The following is a 9,093-nucleotide window of genomic DNA, read 5'->3' on the forward strand; positions in this document are numbered from 1 at the left end:
GGCCCGACGTTTAGTTAAATGATCTGATGATTATTGTGTTAATATTGCGCAACAGATAACGCGGGGGAGGGCTCAAACAACCAAGTGGGCAAGTCAGTAAAGGCCACGCTCTATCATGATCTATAAGGACACCACTTTGTTGGTAACATTGCTCTCTACACAGGACTGGGGTTTGTAATGATCATTAAATTCATGACATTGCTCTCGACACAGGACAGGGGTTTGTAATGACCACTAAATCTATGACATCCAGTTCATAGGTCATTTATTGTCTAGAGCCGGCCGAAGTGGCCGTGTGGTTCTAGGCGCTGCAGTCTGGAACCGTGGGACCGCTACGGTCGCAGGTTCGAATCCTGCCTCGGGCATGGATGTGTGTGATGTCCTTAGTTTAGCTAGGTTTAATTAGTTCTAAGTTCTAGGGGACTAATGACCTCAGAAGTTGAGTCCCACAGTGCTCAGAGCCATTTGAACCATGTTTATTGTCTAGATCCCAGAAAAATGGTTCAAATGGCCCTGAGCACTATGGGACTTAACGTCTGAGGTCTTCAGTCCCGTAGAACTTAGAACTACTTAAACCTAACTAACCTAAGGACATCACACACATCCATGCCCGAGGCAGGATTCGAACCTGCGACCGTAGCAGAGATCCCAGAAACTTTACAAACTTAATATGACGTTTATTATCTATATTCCCCAAAACCTTACAAATTTAATAATTGCACCAAACAAAGTCAAGTCAAATATCTTCTAGTTTTGTCTCGCACTGAAGGTGCTTAAACTAACAGGCATCTCGTTTCTACTTAAGCACTGGGAAAGAGGATGGGACTACGTTGCTGTCCTTGTGGTCCATCTGCTGGGACAGTGATCGAAATTCACACCCAAGATTACTACTAGGACTGAATAACAAAAATTATCTTTGGCGGAAAAACGGGGGAACAAAGCAGACACAAACATGTCCCATATTCACGAAAGGAAGCAGATTCGTAAAAATAAAACATTCAGTGGAATACGGCACACGCAAATAATCAATTAATAGCACACGTAAGCATCTTCACCTTAACTAATTTTCAAGAACGAACTGGTAGCTCGCTGGTAGTGCAATTCGGCACCACGTGGGTGACCGATACCAACAGCTAATTTCTTTGTACTCACCCCACTGTTCGTTCTTGCTTTCCATACTGTACAATCATTCACACGCTCAACCTATTCTTTATCAAAGTAATTAGGACGTGCTGCTTGCAAATGGGGCTTAAAAAGGAACCGTGCACAAAATTTATGAGATAGCCTAGAAAAATTTTACATCACACACTTAGAACCTTAAGTATGTCACACACGCATCTCCTACTAGGTTTCACACGGAATCGTCATCCAAATTACTCATCAACCGTTACGACCACTTGTTAACTAGGCGGGGTGAGTCCCCAGGTTACTTTAACATTGCAAAAAGAATGCTGCTTCTAAAAGTGAAACTATACAGTTTTTTTTAGAGTTATTGCTGCTCTCGTGTGCTGAAGGCACCAAGTGATTGCAGCACTTTAAAGGGATAACGCGAGCCCCCATGCTCGCCTCTGAAAAAGAAACCCTAACTGAAAACTTTAATTGTAAAGGCAGAATTTCTAAAAAAAATTGAATGAATAGCCGTAACGACACGCTAACTATTTCAATCTTGAAAAAGAGCGGATTAGTAACAGTGTAAAATATAATACCTCATCCCACGATGAAATTGGCGGCAAAGACAGAGATTGCCCTCGATTCCGTCCGCTCAGTTAAGCCGCTACCCCAAGAGTGACTTATCATGGCGGCCCTCAACGGCCGTTCCCTTATTTACATGGAGGGGAGAGAGACCTGTTACCAACCCCGGACTACCCCCTGGCAAACAGGTGCATCATCTCTGTCTTCACTCCAGGCTTAGGTTGTCATTAACCGACCTACAGGGTGACCACATCTCTGCCTTGGCACTACCACCAGACGAACTCTTAATACAAACCCCAAACTTAATCAACCCAAGGCAACGTAATTGGATTATGGAAAGGAAGTACATTTATATAATTATGAACTGAATTAAATAAATAGGTAGTCCACCTCTTCACTCGAGATATCACATTATTTAAACTAAAAAATGTTGAAAGTATATTCAATATAATGCAACAAAAAACTAATTATAATGAGATGGAACAAACTGTTCCCTCTCAATATGTTCGAAAATGCTGCTGCATATCGACGTTAATGCTATGGGTCTGTAATTCAGTGCATTACTCCTATTACCTTTCTTGAATAGTGGTGTGACCTCTGCAGCTTTCCAGTCTTTGGATACGGACCTTTCATCGAGCGAGCGGTTGTGTATGAATGTTAAGTACGGACCTATTGCATCAGCATACTCTGAAAGGAACATGGCTAGTATACAGTCTGACCGGAAGACTTGCATTTATCAAGTGATTTAAGTTGCTTCATTACTCCGAGGATACCTGCTTCCAAGTTACTCATGTTGGCAGCTGTTCTTCATTCGAATTCGAATTCATTCGAAGCGGCCGCCGCGAGGTTCGGCTGGCAGGCCTGCCAGCTGGCGGCGCTGCCAGTGAAACACACAGCGGCCTATGGCCGCTCCCGCGCCAGGACACCAGCAGAACTGCCGAGCGCTGCCTGCCGATCACCAACACCTAGTTTTACTCCCCACGTGCTTGCTACGGATCGTTCTGACATCTAATCTTTTATCTGCGAAATTCAGACGAGATCAGCAACTTGGAACACCCCATCTCCGAACTATTCAAAATACGAATTCGGAAAAAAAGTGTTGGGATATACGAGGGTCATAAATGAAGCTCGGATGAAGAATAAGGCCATCCACATAATAATCACGATGAAACTACACTACTGGCCATTAAAATTGCTACACCACGAAGATGACGTGCTACTGACGCGAAATTTAACCGACAGGAAGAAGACGCTGTGATATATAAATGATTAGCTTTTCAGAGCATTCACACAAGATTGGCGACGGTGGCGACACCTACAACGTGCTGGCATGAGGAAAGTTTCCAACCGATTTCTCATACACAAACAGCAGTTTACAGGCGTTGCCTGGTGAAACGTTGTTGTGATGCCTCGTGTAAGGAGGAGAAATGCGTACCATCACGATTCCGACTTTGATAAAGGTCGGATTGTAGCTTATCGCGATTGCGGTTTATCGTATCGCGACATTGCTGCTTGCGTTGGTCGAGATCCAATGACTGTTAGCAGAATATGGAATCCGTGGCTTCAGGAGGGTAATACGGAACGCCGTGCAGGATCCCGACGGCCTCGTATCACTAGAAGTCGAGATGACAGGCATCTTATCCGCATGGCTGTAACGGATCGTGCAGTCACGTCTCGATCCCTGAGTCAACAGATGGGGACGTTTGCAAGACAACAACCATCTGCACGATCAGTTCGACGACGTTTGCAGCAGCATGGACTATCAGCTCGGAGACCACGGCTGCGGTTACCCATGACCCTGCATCACAGACAGGAGCGCCTGCGATGGTGTACTCGACGACGTACCTGGGTGCACGAATGGCAAAACGTCATTTCTTCGGATGAATCCAGGTTCTGTTTACAGCATCATGATGGTCGCATCCGTGTTTGACGACATCGTGGTGAACGCACATTGGAAGCGTGTCTTCGTCATCGCCATACTGGCGTATCACCCTGCGTGATGGTATGGGGTGTTATTGGTCACACGTGTCAGTCACCTCTTGTTCGCACTGACGGTACTTTGAAGCGTGGACCTTACATTTCAAATGTGTTACCACCTGTGGCTCAACCCTTCATTCGATCCCTGCGAAATCCTAAATTTCTGCAGGATAATGCACGACCACGTCTTGCAGGTCCTGTACGGGCCTTTCTGGATACAGAAAATGTTCGACTGCTGCCCTGGCCAGCACATTCTCCAGATCTCTAACCAACTGAAAACGTCTGGTCAATGGTGGCCGAGCAACTGGCTCGCCACAATACGCCAGTCACTACCCTTGATGAACTGTGGTATTGTGTTGAAGCTGCATGGGGAGCTGTACCTGTACACGCCATCCAAGCTCTGTTTGACTCAATGCCAGGCGTATCAAGGCCGTTATTACGGTCAGGGGTGGTTATTCTGGGTACTGGTTTCTCAGGATCTATGCACCCAAATTGCGTGTAAATGTAATCACATGTCAGTTCTAGTATAATATGTTTTTCCAATGAATACCCGTTTATCATCTGCATTTATTCTTGGTGTAGCAATTTTAATTGCCAGTAATGTATTCAAAACGCGAACAGGGAGAAGAAAGTGTTGGGAATCACGAGGTTCATAAATGAAGCTCGGATCCAAGAAGAAGGCTCTCCACTTTACAATCACATTGAAACTACTTACAATAACGTACTTTCTGGACTCTGGCTGGATGGAGACGGTGATAATTACCACTCCTCAACCCCCTCACGGCCTGTTCCTGATAATCCACTCCAACCACAAGAGCTTTACACCACAGACAAAGTACGTTTAATATCCGGGCTGTGTACGTTTTCGTCGACTTATTTCCAGACCTAAATAGCACAGCTACATCTCCTGCTGCAGCAAGCGATGCTAACAGGCCAGAAACAGACACGCTAGAATTATTTAAAAAAAAAAAAGATGTGTAAACAAAGGCTACAGATTTCCCACTTCTTGTCTAAAAATTTGTAAATTTACTTTCATTTTATAATAACGTACTTTGCTAACAAAACCTGAAACGGAGTTCGATGTATACTTTGTAGTTACGACTAAAACTGTAACTATCACTGCAGACAACAAACAATTAGCAACTTAGGACACAGGTCATGAAAATCTTTTTCTCTAATGAGATTATTTTCCTTAAAACAGTGACCTTTTTCGTCTGTTAATCTCGGGAGATCTCCAATACCTCGTCAAATGAACAGATTGTATTTCCTTAAATCATTATAAAGCGTGTGAAATAACTCGTTAATGTCACGATCAGCAATGATGGAACGTACCTAGACTTGTTTTTATACATCCCCTTTTTATTTCTAACTTGCACATAAAGCTCGTAGGTGTTCTGCTGAGCAGAGACTGAAAGCATTCCTCTGGCGTCTCTGCTGGCTTCTTCTACTGTCAGCCGAGAGCGCTGCCAGTAGTGATCGCGGCCAAAGGATCTTCCATTGCGTCTCATTGCGGCAGGGCCCTAATCCCTGTATTCGTTTCGATGCTCGTTATTAACTCAGGATTATTTGTTGCTAAGCGGTCACGTGTGTTAGCATAACCTTTTACATGAACTACACTACCGGCCATTAAAATTGCTACACCAACAAGAAATGCAGATGATAAACTGGTATTCATTGGACAAATATATTATACTAGAACTGACATGTGATTACATTTTCACGCATTTGGGGTGCATAGATCCTGAGAAATCAGTACCCACAACAACCACCTCTGGCCGTAATAACGGCCTTGATACGCCTGGGCATTGAATCAAACAGAGCTTGGATGGCGTGTACAGGTACAGCTGCCCATGCAGCTTCAGTACGATACCACAGTTCATCAAGAGTAATGACTGGCGTATTGTGCCAAGCCAGTTGCTCGGCCACCATTGACCAGACGTTTTCAGTTGGAGAGAGATCTGGAGAATGTGCTGGCCAGGGCAGCAGTCGAACATTTTCTGTATCCAGAAAGGCCCGTACAGGACCTGCAACATGCGGTCGTGCATTATCCTGCTGAAATGTAGGGCTTCACAGGGATCGAATGAAGGGTAGAGGCACGGGTCGTAACACATCTGAAATGTAACGTCCACTGTTCAAAGTGCCGTCAATGCGAACAAGAGGTGACCGAGACGTGTAACCAATGGCACCCCATACCATCACGCCGGGTGATACGCCAGTATGGCGATGACGAATACACGCTTCCAATGTGCGTTCACCGCGATGTCGCCAAACACGGATGCAACCATCATGATGCTGTAAAAAGAACCTGAATTCATCCGAAAAAATGACGTTTTGCCATGCCATTGGTGGAGCCAGGTTCGACGATGAGTACAGCATCGCAGGCGCTCCTGTCTGTGATGCAGCGTCAAGGGTAACCGGAGCCATGGTCTTCAAGCTGATAGTCCACTGCTGCAAACGTCGTCGAACTGTTCGTGCAGATGGTTGTTGTCTTGCAAACGTCCCCATCTGTTGACTCAGGGATCGAGACGTGACTGCACGATCCGTTACAGCCATGCGGATAAGATGCCTGTCATCTCGACTGCTAGTGATACGAGGCCGTCGGGATCCAGCATGGCGGTCCGTATTACCCTCCTGAACCCACCGATTCCATATTCTGCTAACAGTCATTGGATCTCGACCAACGCAAGCAGAAATGTAGCGATACGATAAACAGCAATCGCGATAGGCTACAATCCGTCCTTTATCAAAGTCGGACACGTGATGGTACGCATTTCTCCTCCTTACACGAGGCATCACAAGAACGTTTCACCAGGCAATTCCGTCAACTGCTGTTTGTGTATGAGAAATCGGTTGGAAACTTTCCTCATGTCAGTACGTTGTAGGTGTCGCGACCGGCGCCAACCTAGTGTGAATGCTCTGAAATGCTAATCCTTTGCATATCACAGCATCTTCTTCCTGTCGGTTAAATTTCGTGTCTGTAGCACGTCATATTCGTGGTGTATCAGTTTTAATGGCCAGCAGTGTAACTCCTCGAAATAATTTTCAGAGAATGCGTTTAGCACAATTTCGGATGACGTTTTATGCGTACCTCCGCATTTAAATATGTAATTTCGCCAACATATGGAGGGCAAATTTAAGTCACCACCAACTAAAAATTATGAGTCGGGTACGTATTTGAAATTAGACTTAAGTGTTCTTTGAACCTTTTAGCCATTGTATCATCTTAGTTGGGAGGTTGGTAAAAGGTCCCAATTATTATTTTATTCCGGTTTCGAAGATTGACCTCTACCCATACCAACTCACGGAAACTAACTAATTCAATTTCACTTTAAAATAAATTACTGCTAACAGCAACAAACACGCCACAGCCAACTGTATTCTGAGCACGATTAGGTCCTTTGCAAGAATTTCGGCTGAACGTACCTTCGGCTTTAGCCAGCTTTCAGTGCCTATAACGATTTGATCATCAGTGCTTTCTATTAGCGCTTGGAGTTCTGGTACTTTCCGAACGCAGTTAGAACAATTTAAAACCGATATAGCGATGGTTCCTGGATTTACGCCGGCCGCGGTGGTCTAGTGGTTCTAGGCGCGCAGTCCGGAACCGCGGGGCTGCTACGGTCGCAGGTTCGAATCCTGCCTCGGGCATGGATGTGTGTGATGTCCTTAGGTTAGTTAGGTTTAAGTAGTTCTAAGTTCTAGGGGACTGATGACCACAGAAGTTAAGTCCCATAGTGCTCAGAGCCATTTGAACCATTTTTGAACCTGGATTTACGTTATTCGTGCTTTCGACCTGCACCCCTTGAGAGTGGAGACCTTTTTGTGTTTCCCCGAGACACTCTAACCTAAGAAAAGCTCCCAGTCCACATCACACAGCCCCTGCTACCCGTGTAGAAGCCTCCTGCGTGTAGTGGACTCCTAAAATATTTAGCGGAACCCGAAAACCAACCACCCTATGGTGCAAGTCGACAAATCTGCGGCCTACACGGTTTCAGAAACTTGTGAGCCTCTGCTTCAGACCCTCCATTCAGCTCTGTACCAGAGGTCGGCAACTATAAATGGTGAGCTCTGCTTTCAACTCGCAAGCAAGACTGGCAGCCTTTACCACATCTGATTCCCGTTCGAAACCACAGAGAATCTCTTCCAATCCAAAGTGACACATATCAATGGTACCGACGTGGCCAGTGCAGTTTACTGCACACTGTTCTATTCATGGCATACAGAAGGACTCTTTCCACATCTGGAATGACTCCACCCGGTATGCTCACAATGTGCACATTGGCATTCTTCCCCTTCTTACAAGGGAACCTCCCCATCGCACCCCCTCAGATTTAGTTATAAGTTGACACAGTGGATAGGCCTTGAAAAACTGAACACAGATCGATCGAGAAAACAGGAAGAAGTTGTGTGGAACTATGAAAAAATAAGCAAAATATACAAACTGGGTCGTCCATGTGCAATATATGCAATATTAAGGGCAATGTGAGACGAGGAGAGCCGTGGTCCCGTGGTTAGCGTGAACAGCTGCGGAACTGGAGGTCTTTGGTTCAAATCTTCCCTCGACCGAAACTTTTAACTTTTTATTTTCAGTTTATGTGACAAACCCTTATGTTTTCATCACTTTTTTTGGAGTGATTATTACATCCACAAGAAACCCTAAATCGGGCAAGGTAGAAGAATCTTTTTACCCATTCGCCAAGTGTACTAGTTAGGTGGGTCGACAACATATTCCTGTCATGTGACGCACATGCTGTCACCAGTGTCGTATAGAATATATCAGACGTGTTTTCCTGTGGAGGAATCGGTTGACCTGACCTATGACCTTGCGATCAAATGTTTTCGGTTCCCATTGGAGAGACACGTCCTTTCGTCAACTAATCGCACGGTTTTGCGGTGCTGTCGCAAAACACAGACACTAAACTTATTACAGTGAACAGAGACGTCAATGAACGAACGGACAGATCATAACTTTGCGAAAATAGAGAAAGCAAAATTTTCAGCAGAGGGCAGATTCGAACTAAAGACCTCTCGTTCCGCAGCTGTTCACGCTCCCCATTAATATTGCCTATCTTAGGCATGGACGGCCCAGTTTGTATATTTTGCTTATTTTTTCATAGTTCCACACAACTTCTTCCTGTTTTCTCGATTGATCTGTGTTCAGTTTTTCAAGGCCTATCCACTGTGCCAACTTATAGCTAAATCTGAGGGGGGTGCGATGGGGATGTTCCCTTGTTAGTAGCCACGTCCCTAAGAGGCCCCATAACGCGCCTGATATTGGAGCTCCCAACTACCAATAATCCCACCCTCTGTGATTGCCTGGATCTTGCAGGCTGAGAGGTTTCCTCTGAAACAGGGCAAGCGGCTGCATATGGCTGAGGGACATTGTCAGCTACAGACAGCGCCTGGAATCTGTTTGTCAGGCTAACT

This window comes from Schistocerca serialis, chromosome 3 (genome assembly GCF_023864345.2).
Source record: "Schistocerca serialis cubense isolate TAMUIC-IGC-003099 chromosome 3, iqSchSeri2.2, whole genome shotgun sequence".
NCBI classification, from domain to species: domain Eukaryota; kingdom Metazoa; phylum Arthropoda; class Insecta; order Orthoptera; family Acrididae; genus Schistocerca; species Schistocerca serialis.